A 14,468-nucleotide genomic window follows, 5' to 3' on the forward strand; every position below is an offset into this window, starting at 1 on the left:
TTGTTTGACTTGTCCCTTTAAGTAAACCATAAACTGAAATATGTCATCTTGCACAATAAATATCACAAAGAAACACTAGCCGCAGATTTGTAATGTACCCTAATCCGATTATCTCTTTCAATTTCATCTTTGAGTAGTCTTTAGCAAACAGTCCCCAAGCTTCTGTAATATTGCAAATGATTACATTATTGTGTTTTTTTCCCTACGAGGGGATATAATTTTGCCTGAAATTAAACAAATGTCATCATATTACTGAGATAATATATCTTTTTTCTATTCTCTTGATTAGTGACCAATTTTACAAGCTTATATATCACACTGATTCCAAAACATTTCATAATCAGATATTAAGTACTTTGAGAAAGGGAGATGTGAGAAACTAGATGTCTCCTATCAACCATAACATTGTTTGCTCAAATTAAGTTTAGCTTAAAGATAAACTTGAGTTCTGGTAAAAAAAGAAAATGAATTCTCACAGAATCTAACAAAACTTACACTGAATGTTCAAGATTACAAATAAATGTCATGTGCCAAACAATTTTGGAAGAAAATGTATACTGGCTGAGTAATGAGCATAGAAAGATAAGGAAATCAGGGTAGTACTAGCCCCGACACCATGTGTGTTGTCCCATATACATCTTTCTGTGTAAGTGATTGTTACTTTACCAAGACTCTGCCAAATTTATGATGATTTTGATGACTCCAGAACCTTGCATTACACACCATTACTTGAATGCTATATGATCAACTTTTCTGATCCATTCCACACCTTTTCTTTCACAATGCAATCGCATTACCAGTACTCAAGTTTATCTTTAAAAAGCACAGCCGACTATGTTTAGAAGTACTCCAGCTTCATGGTAAATGAATATTAAAGACCTAAAGTTTATGTAATATTATATAAATGTGATGTCCATGTAACGCTGGTAAAAAAAGAAATGCATGTCAAGCAAAGATTTTGAAGAAAGGCAACTGATACAGGAAAGATTTTGGCAGGGCACTACTATATATATTCACTGCAAACAAATCGTCAACAGATGATTTCATCTTATATGTATTGAAAGAAAAAGAAGAAGATATCATACCAACAATACGTTGGACATGATCATATTTTGTGCCCCAACTTCATGACCCTGATAAATGATAATAATGATATATAAATATAGGCATGTAAGGTACATAGACTATGGCTGATGAGGTATGACAAGTGTCCACGAAGCTGGCATGCTAACCCACAAAAATAGTTGTGGTAATGATGGGATGTTCTGAATGGTTGTGTGGTTACATTTATACACAGATAAAGGATTTCACAAGGAGGAAGAATAGTTATGTGGTTACTATTATAAACAGATATATAGGATCCTAATGAGGAAGACATATCTACCACAAAAGGAAGTAGGAAGGAGGATTAAGCATGCTTAGGGCACGTTCATGCTTGATTTTGACGGCCAGAATCAGGCATCTGTTACGCGTTTAGTTTAAAACACGCTTGCGTTCATGCTCACTTTTGTAGAATCACCGAAAAACGGCGATCATGATCGCCGATCGTAAACTCACAAAAAGATGCGTTTACAATTTGTAAACGCGTTTAAATGGGGTCAACGCACTGACCTCTAGTGGGTCTACGTAGCATGCGCACTCAGGTTTGCGAATCCAGCTGAAGGCCACCCAAGGAGATTGCCTGGAGAAGTAAGCATGAACACTACATCGTGGAACTGCGATCACGATGAGCGTTTACGATGAGCGTTTCAGATCGCTCATTCTGCCTTCAAAATTTAAGCATGAACGCAGCCTTAAGCCAAGCTACATGTAGCTTGTAAAGGAATAGCTAGAATAATCATTTACACACAAAAAGAAACTCAAATAGTAGAATATATTTTTCATGTTTCTTTGTTGTCTTTAATCAGGCTTTTTGTCCATATTCATTGGGCTTACATGTATATTGAGGGAATATTTCCATTTTATCTTGATTCTGAAAAATAAGAACTTTAATGATGAAAATATTTCTAACATAGTCCTACCTAGAAAACAATTAATGGATAGCCCATTCATTATAAACATGTGTTGTAAACTTAACACTTAAGTGAACTTCCAAGAACTTTGTCTGAATTTCACACGTACGGAAATTTTTGTGATGCAGGGGGCCCCAATCAATGTTCCCTGGTGAGGCTTTCTGGGTAAAACAGCAAATTTTGATAGCATAATGACCTGAGTGAACCTCTCGGATGAAAAAACATGTTTCCTGAAAGAAGTATTGAGTTACTATTCCTCAGAGTATCCCAGAATTCATCAGCATCCTCTCTGGGGTCACTGCCCTATGCTAACATCCCCCTTCACACCGGATGAAATTCAACAGGTATTTAAAGCCCAGGTGTACGTACCCGAAGAAATTCTTTGGTACAGGAAGTATAGGCATTGAATGCCGATGAAAAAACCATGAAAAACCATGTTTCATGAAAGAAGTATTGAGTTACTATTCCTCAGAGTCTCCCGGAATTCAGCAGCATCCTCTCTGGGGTCACTGCCCTCTGCTAACATCCCCATTTACACCGGATGAAATTCAACAGGTACACCCGGATGTAGTACCCAATGAAATGTGTTGGTATTGAAAGTATAGTCATTGAACCCAGATGAAAAAATGATGAAAAACCATGTTTTCTGAAAGACGTATTGAGTTACTATTCCTCAGAGTATCCCAGGATTCATCAGCATCCTCTCTGGGGTCACTGCCCTCTGCTAACATCCCCCTTTACACCGGATGAAATTCAACAGGTACACGTACCCGGGTGTAGTACCCAATGAAATTTGTCAGCATGGAAAGTATAGGCATTGAATCCCAATGAAACAACGAGGACAACAATGATGGAAACTTGAGAACAGTTAAAGATAAAGGTGAGTTCTGGACATGCGATTGCATTGTGAAAGAAAAGGTGTGGAATGGATCAGAAAAAGTTGATCATGTAGCATGTAAGTATTGGTGTGCACTGCAAGGTTCTTGAGTCATCAAAATTTGGCCCAGTCTTGGTAAAGTAACAAGCACTGTACACAAAAAGAGGTATATGGGACTACACAAATGGTGTCTGGGCTAGCCTTGCCTTGATTTCCTTATCTTTCTATGCTCATTACTCGGCCAGTATACATTTTCTTCCAAAATTGTTTGGCACATGACATTTATTTGTAATCTTAAACATTCAGTGTAAGTTTTGTTTGATTCTGTGAGAATTCATTTTCTTTTTTTTTACCAGAACTCAAGTTTATATTTAACACCATCCTCACCCTCATGCAGGGCGATTGTTATTGTTATTATTATTATTTTTTTTTTTTTAGTGCTTGATTCTGTAATTTTACACACACATAGGTTGATCTAAATTTATATTGATTTGGCTCAAACAATGTAAGAGTGACATAAAATAATAATTGGTGCCAACTTGAGAAGTTAAACCGATTCCTTTAGAATCACTATAAAGATGAGTCAGTATAGATCTGTATGAACAAGGCACTACTATGACAGATGGAAATAATCCCCCATGCCGACCGAGAAATGCCTCTGGGCTCTTCATAGAGTCGGGATGGCATCATTAGTGATCATATCACCGTCGTCATGGCAACACCTCGCATCCATCATGAAATGTCAAACTCCTCTCTTTCACAGAGGAGTCGGTCTAGATGAACATTTCCACAGGTCAATTAATCAAGAATACATCTCTTATTGCGGTGAGAAGATGTACGCAAACATAGTGATTGGTATTGCTACATTGGGGTAAACCTTGGACAAGCAGACATCAATGTCTTACGCAACCCTGTTTTGTGCATGAAATCTACACCAAGTACATCTGTGAACTTCACATGAACTTCCATCATATACATGTAGTCTACATCACATTCACTTCTGGTACTAGTATTTTAACATTATGGAACGAAGATGAAATGTGTGTTGCTATGTCAGGGTAAATCTTGGAAAAACACAAAATAATGTCTCAAGCAACCTTCTAAGAATCGTGCTTGAAATCTACAGCAAGTGGATCTGTGAACTTCACATGAACTTCCATCCAGTAGTCTACCTAACAGACTCTCTTGTTTGGGAAATTATGACTTGCTCCATGTGACTGAATGATTGCACGACACATCTCTCACGACAATTGCTCTGCCGTCATTATCCTACACCGACTGAATTCTTAACTTCATCTCTGAACCACACAATACGCCTAACCCAAAACCCTAATTAAAACCCTAACTCTCACACTGTATTTTTAGATGAAATACAATAAAGAGCGAATGTTGCCCGAGCATAGATGTTGGAGCACCAACACAAAACCAGGCTCGACACAGCTGTGTATTAATTTTATGAAGTCAAGATAAGCACGATACATATAAATGAGGTAAGATACACGTAGCTAAATAAAAATAGAAATGAATAGATAAAGGAGGATATCGGCAATGGGCATTCTGCTATCAGCCCCATTAGACCAAATTATTTCCTACCACAGGAAAGCCAGGAAGATAACATGTGCCCGGTTCGATAGCCTTCAAACAAATTGCTGTGTTCTCTGAACAAAGAGCAAGAAATAGATAGTTTCAAAGCGTCTTTATACCATCTTCCTTGGTCATGTTTTCACAAAATATGCATACTCTACAAGTCATAAATGTAAATCAAGTCTATATGGATTCCTTTTTTTAAGCTATCCACTTTCTATTTCCTTTCTCTAGCCCATCTTCTCCACCCATACTACAATAATCATCATTCCAAACTGTCATTACTTTGCTCATCTTTTAATCTTTCTTTTCTCTGTATATCTGTCATCCTTCTCCACAGAACAGGATCTCTCTCTCTCTCCTTTCCTTCCCTCTCTCATCCTCCCAAACATTTCTCTCTCATCTCTCTCTCTCTCTCTTTCTCTCTTTCTTTCTTACTCATCCTCTACATGTTCCTCTCTTTTTATCTTTCTCTCCTCTCTCACCCTCCCCCTCCCCCTCTCTCCCATTCTCCCTTTCCCCTCCCTTCATCCTGCCTGCCTCTCCTCCTTACATCCCCCCCTCCTCCCTCCCCTTTCCTCCCTCATACCCTCCTCTACCTAACATCCCTCCTTCCTTATATCTCGCACTCCCTTGAGGGGAGCTGAAAAATTCATTAGAAGAGTGTGAGTGTTTGCCGAGAGAGAGAGCTCCCACGTTCCCTCTCCCACATCTTCTTCATGTCGTGCGTCGCATACCCGGGCAACCATCCCCACCTATGGGACTTCAAGCATGTTCACACTACAAAATTTCACTGTATTCCCTGAAAACCATACAACTAAAGTACTAAACAATAACAATTGAATTTCTTCAAGTCTGAACCCCGTATAACGAAACATCTTTATAGCAAAATCACATGTTTGAGAATCATCTCAAATGAAATCTTGATTAAGAATTAGGGTCTCGGTCCAAAGTGAACATCATTTCGTACAAAAACTATACAGAGGGCGGGGCTTATCGTGAGCGTGCACTGATGATTGGCTGGCTGTCGTGTCAACTGACCTCTTCAAAAATAGTTTCTACAAGTATACAATGTTTCTTCAAACATGTATAATGTTTCTTTACAAAATGTTTTTATCCAGTGTGTATGCGCCTTTCGCTATATGACGATTCTTTATACATTGTATCACGAATAAAAAAATACAAGTCGTATAATACATTGCAAACCGAGGTACAAAGCCCCACCTAGAGGACTTTGGATGAAATTTGTATGAACTTCGCATAAAAGAAACATCATACAAAGAATTACCTTATAGCGCAAGGGGTGTACACACGTGAAGAAGCAGTATAAACTAGTCTGAAAGTCATATTTATTGTGAGCTTATGTAACGATCAACACGCTAGATTGTAGCAGGCTTCCCCTTTTTTCACCAGCAGTGGACCTTAATTCTTTATTTTCATTTGAAACAATGCCAATGCCTAAATAAGAATGTTTCATTATACATTTCTTTACATGCACTTTATTATACATACAGTACTTCTGAACAGAAGAAAAATAATTACCTACTGCATAGCACTATAGCTACACAATTTTTGTATAATTATACAATGAATATTGCTAGTCTGAATGAACCCCTGTCGCAAGCAGCGAAACCCACTGCAACTGGAGGGCAATTCAATATGAAGATCTGAAGACAATTGAAAACAGAAGTACCCCGTTGGCTTTGCGAACCGGACAATTTACACTGAACCCGGCGCAGAGTTAAAAGGGCAAACAAGAGTCACGAGCCCCTTTCTCACTCACCAGGGATGGGCTCTTTAGGATCACCAAGGGAATCGACGAGACAAGTCGCACTTTACACCTCTCCCATCATACCCTGATAGCATCTTTCTTGATGCCTCAGTCACACTGCCAAGCCGATTCCAAACTGACCGATAACTTGGCTCTTCGGGGTATTGCAATATTTTGTTTGGTCTCTTGTCAGCCTGGTATCGGTCCCACCAGTGAGACTGGGGCATCAGAACATTATATTGTCTGCATTAAATGTAGGAAGAAGAAAAAAGTTGCCCTTTACTTGACTTCGAATAAAGCATTTAAAGGGGAGGTGCATTTAAAGAAAAATGTTTTTTTATCCAAGAGGTTCAGTTCGGTCATTAAGCCATCAGTATTATTTTGTTGTTTTACCTAGAAGCCTCACAAGTATTAACATTAAAGGGAAAGTCCATCCTAATATGAAGTCGATTTTAATAGAAGCAGAAAAATGTAGTCTCAGGAATGCATGGTTTTGACAAACACGTTTCAGATGCCTCTCCTATCCACCCATTCATGATCGATCGTGCGATCGATCGTGGACAAGCCATATACATATAGGATACCCCAAATGCTCATCAACATTTGAATGGCCAGATGCCCCATTTTTGCAATTTTATTTCAGAGACTTATTCATTGTTGAATTGCATTAATGGTATGATACCAATTACATGTCAACTTAAGAAGGATTAGCTCATGCTTATTATGAAATATGAAAGATTAGTTTATATATTAAAGAAATGTTTTTGAAAATCTTAAAGCCTATCTGCACTAGTTTGGCCAGGAGGGATTAGACCTCCCTGCATGGCTACTGACAGGTGGTTATCTCATCAAAGCACAAAGCAGCTCTCAATTAACATAAGAAAAAGGGGATCATGGGAGACCAACAGGTACTAGGGCTGTGCACAACAGTGTAATGAGGTACCCGAGTACACTCCCAGGCTCACAGGCGAATACTCGAATATTCGGACGCCATGTTTTTTTATAATTTTTTTGAATTTTTTTGAATTTTTTTGAATTTTTTTGAATTTTTTTGAATTTTTTTGATTTTTTTTGAATTTTTTTGATTTTTTTTGAATTTTTGGATTTTTGGATTTTTTTTCTTTTTTTTCTTTTTTTGCCACTACCATACCACTCGGCAGTTTCTCAGGTCCCTCGCTGAAAACGCATGCAACTTTACTTTGAGTTGCAGTTGAAGGCGCCGATTTAATAAGAATAATAACAGTAAACAATGCTGTTTTAAAAACCAAAGATGGCAGAATAATCCATTTTCCTCCAAGTCCAAACAGAAATCTGGACATTTGGTCCCAGTTTCTGAAAGGTGAGTTTGACAGTGCTTGAGTTGGGAAACATTTTTACCGACGGTACTATGCCAGCAGACGCCGCTCTCCCTGGCACGGGTAAGCGTGGGCCTGGACATTTTTTTTTTTTGCGGCCGAATATTCGGGTACAAGAAATCGTACCCGAGTAGTTGTCAACCGTGCGGGTACTCGAGCCTTCGACTACCCGTCGCAGCCTTAACAGGTACCGCTTAGGCATTGTTTGCTATATAGAGGCGAAAGTAGCTACTAGTAGGGCAGTCCCGCTTTAAATATAAATAGTGTCCATTTCTTTTCTTGCTGAGTGTAGTTGTACAGAACCATCCTGGTGAAAACATTTTGAAAAAATAATCCTGATTTACTGCTGAGAAATAAAGAGATCTCGGGTTGACAGGAAAGACACTCCTTTTGAACACAAGCTGTGTTGTCCTTATCCCCCCTAGATTATTCTTCTAGGGATCAGAGAGGGGGCAATTAGAGATTAATAGATTATGATGATGAATCATATGTGATGCTATATCAGAAAAATGTTCATTCTGGGGGGGTGCATATCTAGTTCAAGTAACTTTATGTGTGTGGGTTGTGGCTGGTGAGAATGTCCTGTGAAGATATAAAACCTTGTTGAATAGCTATAAAAAAATATGTAAAAATTAAATAAAACTGCAACAACTAAAAAAGATCTTTGAAAAACTATTTGTTATGTCATTTATCTTATGTAAAGTGCTAAGAAATTATGTTGAGTGTTACGACTATAATTCAGTGTGTTCAGAGTCACTCAAATGAAATTGTACCATTTTCTTTTTTATTCTATTTATGACTCACCCTGTATAAGATGTACATAACCACAGCCTGCAGGATTGAGCCCCCGCGGTATAGCACAGAATACACCTGTAATTCTGCCCAAATTATACTGCTTTTATTGTTCTATCTATTGCTTACCCTGTACAAGCTTTGTATAACCAAAGCTTGTGGGATTGAATCCTATTAGTGCTCAGTTTCAAATATTTGTTTATGGATCACCCTGCACAAGCTATTCCTTATCAAAGCCTTTAGGATTGAACACATGGTGTTGCAGTAAATGGATTTTTATGGATCGTCCTGTACTAGCTGCCTAAAGATAAGCGCCCCCCCCCCCCCCACAGTATAGCAGTGTCAAATTGATTTTTATGGAACACCCTGTACAAGCTCTACAGGATTTAGCCCCTGTGGTATAGCAGTAAATATACAGCTGTCTATCTGGAGTTGACACATATAAATTGTACTACTGGGACATGTACATTCTCTATGTTCTTTTTATGGATCACCCTGTACTAGCTCTGCGTTACCAAAGCCTACGGGATTGAACCCTCGAGGATTCGCAGTGAATATATGAATATATTCCCCACAAAGGAGATGACCTATTTACAAGCCCCTTGAATTCTAAAGAGCCATGGCAAGATATTGATTCCTGTGTATCAAATGTGGAAATATGACAAGGGGCATGCATACAATTGTGTATTAATTCTATTCTTGTCTGAGCGCGAAAGAAGCGGGTAATATTCTCTCGACTTCCGTACTCGCTTTCCTGAGATGCTTGCTATGTAAGCACATGTAGACATAGCATTTTCTTTAGCTTTATGTATCAAACTTAAGAAGCAACATTGTTCAGTTCAGTTGCCTCTTTGCGCATGCCTCCAAAAATGTAACGAAGCTTATTAATTTCATTCCATTAGAGAAAAGATAAACAATGTACAACTCATTACGTCTTGTAATAGTAACATGTAATAACACCAGAGATAAGAGCTTACAAACGAATTTACTAATGTATTTTGTAGTTTTAAAGAAACAAAATCGCAAAGAATTTCAAGAAATAAATTAGGGGCAATTTCAAGACCCTATTGTACGTACCATAGAAAATCAAGTTCGGATCACATAATGTGTCATTGTGGTATTTCAGGTAATGGACAAGGCTATTGAAATTGGCTTGGGTTGATTTTTATGAAAATCATGGCAATTACGATAAAAGCACATTGGTATTTCCTTTCAAAGAAAAAAAGAAATGCTCTACAAAATCCACTCATGACCTTAATTTGCATGCGCACCTTGTTATGTTGGCCATCATGCTCATGGATAATTAGTGGACGTGAACAAGACACTACAAGGCGCTGTCCGACCATGGCCTACGATCGATGACCGAGCTGACCAGTCGATGCGTGATTGAACCGGTCAGTCAGGCACACACTTGGCATTCAGCTGCCTGGGATTAAGATCCTAATCCTAGCGAGATCATCTACACTGGATCACGGTGAGCAATCGAGATAAGAAAGATCATATGCCGTGATAGAGTCGCACATACCATCCGAGGGGTACAAGACCAATTACAGCAGCTAATTACTTGGGGGATCTCTGCGCCACATTCCTTTATGATGTACATCCCAAAGACGTATACCAAAGGCAGAGTTTGTCATTTGCTACAGTTATATTTCTGAATTTAATTTAAAAAATCAGGAATTTTCTTAATCCAGTAAACAGGGTAGTGTACCATGTGGAAGAACATTTTGGCAATTTCCAATGGAAGAAAATTGCTCTTGTATTGCTTCCTCTTTTCAAATATGATTATAAATATTTCAGAACCTTAGGACCACATTCTGATGTCACTCACATGTTGGTGTAGTCCCATGTACCCGTATTTGTATTTCAATATTCATGATTTTCATCAAGGAATTCTTCAACATTTCAATGATTCCGTAACCTCGTAATTACATTTACTTCTATTTTCAATATAATCAATCATTCACAATAATGTGTGTGGCATATATGTGCCCTATTCCATACTCTACAACATCAATTATTTTGACATGATCATAAAAGTAGCTGAAATGTTACATAATAGAAAAAAAGCATGTTCCACTCCGTTGATTACCCAATACCAATCCAATACACGGATTATGATGATACTACCATGACTGTATTTTGAACTCAGATTATTTCCTCTCTAATTTCTCAAATTTCCTCCATAAAATTGAGACTTATATCGGGCAAAGGCCGTATTAGATACGAGTAGATAATCGCTTCCAAGGCAACATACTACCACACTTGTAGGGTATATGGATCAACTCAGAAAATTTATCCAGTCTAATATGAATATCCACTGGCGTAGCTCTACTATGGGCCGGGGAGGCCTGGGGGAATTTGCCCCAAAATTGAATAAAATCAAATAAAATCATTCACATTCATCATAAATTCATGTTTACATAATTTGTTGAGATTTCATCATATATAATAGTTTGTTTTTTATTTTTTTTTTGTTCTATGTATTCACCATGTAAAATAACTGTTTACAAATAATAAAATTCAGTGGGTTACATCGAGATGTAATACAAAGTAGGAATAGTGCATTCAAAAAACATTTGAAGTGCAACGTCCCTAGTAGCAGAGGTACATGTACATGTTATCATGAAAATGACAAGAAAACAGGGTTTGATAAAAGAGAAAGAGAGTTGAGAGAAAGAAGGGAGAGGGGAAAAGAGAAAATGAAAATATGACATCTCATTCACCTCAAACAACCTCCCTCTCATCAATGAATTTGTTATCTATTGCATAAGGCTGGTTCCCCCTCCCCCTCTCCATGTCTGAAACCTTACTATGCCACTATCCAATATCATTGGATCAAGTAAAGCCCGGCTATGATTTTGAATTACATGTGCACATACTGTTCATGTAGTCACTGGCAGGAGCGGCTATGAAATAACGTCTTTATACATATCCCCGAAATATTCCCTTGGAAATTTGGTACATGTAATTGCAAACCTCAAATGCCACAATATCCATGATGACTGATATTCTATCAATATACAAAGTAACTCAGGGCGAGACATACAATAATTTAAAGGTTTATCCATTTGATGTCATTCACAGATAATATATTTCTATCAAGATTTAGAAACGATTTGACGAGTGGATAAGCTGATAAACCTAAAATTACTATGTATGTGATGTCTCGCCCCTGCGCTGTGCAAATCATTATTATCAGAAACTACATATATTTCTCAAAAGTACACTGTACTGTAGTACAGAATTATTAAGCACATGACTACTTCACAAACATTTTATAAATTATGACTGAAAATTAATGGATTGGGTCAGGGGTCGGGGGTGGGGGGGGGGGGGGGGGGAGGTGGGAGGCATCACCTAAGAAATAATTGTTATACAAGTATATATAAAATAAACCCCAGATATTCTATCCAGCACCGGATGAATGAACAATTTAGGACTAATGGGAAATTAGGAGATAATGGATGAAATTAACATACAAAATCCTGTGTATACAACCCAAGTCGGACTTGGGTTCTGTGTACTTTCATACACATATGGGCGCAACGAGTAGTCTACTCACGGGTTCACTGAGAGAGTGATTTACCCAGCAAATTGACTTCTACAGAAGTAAATTGAAGCTAGTATTCAAAATATTATACCAGCATGGAACACAAGACAATAAAAGCAAAATATAATTATATACACTGTAGTTGCTGTTGTGGTGGTGCTGGTGTGACTAGTCCCCCATCAAAACAAGTGCCCCGTACCCTTCCCAGCATTTTTTTATTATTTTTAATTAAAATATAATTTTTAAATGGCACGTATATTAAACATGTATAACATGATCTCAAGTGTCTGGGAATACAGAAGAAGGGGTATTTATACTACAAGCAATTCGTCTAACCTTCCTGAATTTTATCGGGAGTTGCTAGGCGACTTTCTGTAAACACAGGTGTTTATTTTGTAAAACTCTGATCAAAATTTTGATGATTTCAGCAGTGTAAATGCTCACTCCCAAAACATCTGTGAATTGTTCCAGGTTTTTTTTCTCACTTGGCCCTCCTCACTTCCACGCAGCCATGTGCAGAGCAGTAACATGTCACGAATGCGCACAACTCACCGAAACGCCTGAATTTGCAAATTTTAATTATTTGTTATGGTTTTTTCCAGTAGTGTAAATGATAGTTTTTCAAATTGGTTTTCAAAAGTGTAAATAGTAGTTTTAATAATGTTGGTTTTTCCACAGTGTAAATGAGTCTACAGGCAACAAGTCAAGTCCTATCAAATCGATTGGTTTAGGGATTTTCTTGCATAAAAAAAATACAAACAGGCCTTTCGTCTGCACAGGATATGAGTGTACCAGGAGCAAGACGTCACTTTATTTAGGTCCCCCCAAACCCTCACCCCCTTCTCATTTATTGTCAATAAATCATCCGTTGAGAGCCAAAAGGGCATTGAATCTCATTCGTTATCACAGCATTAATGCCCTTCTGGCTCTGAACAGACGATATGAGAAGTTGATGATATGTAGGGGAGTCTACGGCCATTGCTCACATGGGGGATGACTGATGTTTTCTTCATACTGACGAATATGTCCTACACCTACAAATCGAAAGGATCGAATGTACATGTAAGACAAGGGCAAAGAGATCCAAGATTTTGTAATGTGGCAGGGGGGGGGGAGGGGGGCAATTCATAAAAAATTAACTGAAATGCAACAAAAAAGTGGGTCAAAAATTAAAAAGATAACCTTTAACATATGCCCCCCCCCCCCCTCCACCAAAAATGACTGAGGACCAAGGAGTCCATAATCGATCTTGATCTATTTCAGTGCACTTTTACAGAAATTGATTTCTCATCTACAGGTGTCTAACAGTATTTGCTCCTATTTTATTCCTAATACCATCGTATACAGCATATCTCAGAAGAAATATCATTGTCCAAACTTACAAGTGTAAACAGGCCAGTTCCAGCATATAATTAATCCACACTAAACCCATTCCATAAGTGGGTTGAATTGAGTGCCAAAGGAATTATTCATATTAGGAACAGCTTTTGGGTGCAGATCAGGTCCAGTCATGACCCACACAGGCCGTATGTACATGTATGAAAGCAGTCGATTAAAGCCACTCAATTTGCACATGAGTTCCCTCTGGAGTCTGGCTTTCACAATTAATTCTGCACAATATCACATTTTGTTATCAAATGGTAATCAAAATTCATATTCAGGCGCTTCATCTTTTCCGAGTTGTCATTGTGGATGCAAGCTATCAATTTTCAAAATTGGATCAATGAAATGAAAATTTGTTATAAAATACACTTGCAGACTCGATAATTTAAACCGTAAAGAGTAATTGAAATATAAATTATGTATTATCCTAGATGTAATCTTATTACATGATCCATTGTGCAGCACTTTGAAAACATTCACCAAAGCACTCTGGAACACTTATTCCAAAGCAATACATTCAAATTACATACTGAGGTACAGATCAATTACTTTAAGGCGCCACGGATTTATTCAACTGGCATTCGGAATGCATGTAGAATGCCCTATTCAGAATCTATTGTTCTGTTAATCCGCATTCCAGAATGTACCTAGAATGTACCTAGAATGCGGTACTTAACGACTTAATTGGCGCATTGTGGGTGCATTCTGGAATGCTCCATGAATAGGCCATCCAAACAAAGGCGAGATCGATCGGCAGCAACTACCTTCTTGATATTGCGTGCCGGAAGAGTTTCGATATAGAATGCACCATAAGAATTGATAGAAATCAACAGATATTTAATTGGTTTCGCTTCTGTCTCTCCCGCGATCGGTCGCTCTTTGCATTTCTCGAGCGCAGGTGATAATGGACTTACTTTGATTTCTTTCCGACGGCTTAATTTTTGTCATAAACTCCGGTAACATCAGCGATATTTAATTGTTTTCGCTTCTAGCTGTCTTTCTCTCACTATTTATTTCTCAAGCGTCGGTGATATTGTAATTGATTTTCTTTCTTTTCTTCAGCTTATTAAAGATGGTGAAAAGAGTAGAAGAAAGATTGAGAAAGAATGAAGACAAATTTATTATGACATTCCCGCCAGGC

General features: G+C 38.0%; 1 protein-coding gene across 4 annotated transcripts in view; it reads right to left on the bottom strand.

Annotated features, from left to right (window-relative positions):
• The window catches only part of LOC594103 (tyrosine-protein phosphatase non-receptor type 4), a 112,434-nt gene that overhangs the window by 53,886 nt on the left and 44,080 nt on the right, over nt 1–14,468 (bottom strand). The window lies entirely within an intron of this gene.

The sequence above is a fragment of the Strongylocentrotus purpuratus genome, unplaced genomic scaffold (assembly GCF_000002235.5).
Source record: "Strongylocentrotus purpuratus isolate Spur 01 unplaced genomic scaffold, Spur_5.0 spur5_scaffold_19, whole genome shotgun sequence".
In the NCBI taxonomy this organism is placed as follows: domain Eukaryota; kingdom Metazoa; phylum Echinodermata; class Echinoidea; order Camarodonta; family Strongylocentrotidae; genus Strongylocentrotus; species Strongylocentrotus purpuratus.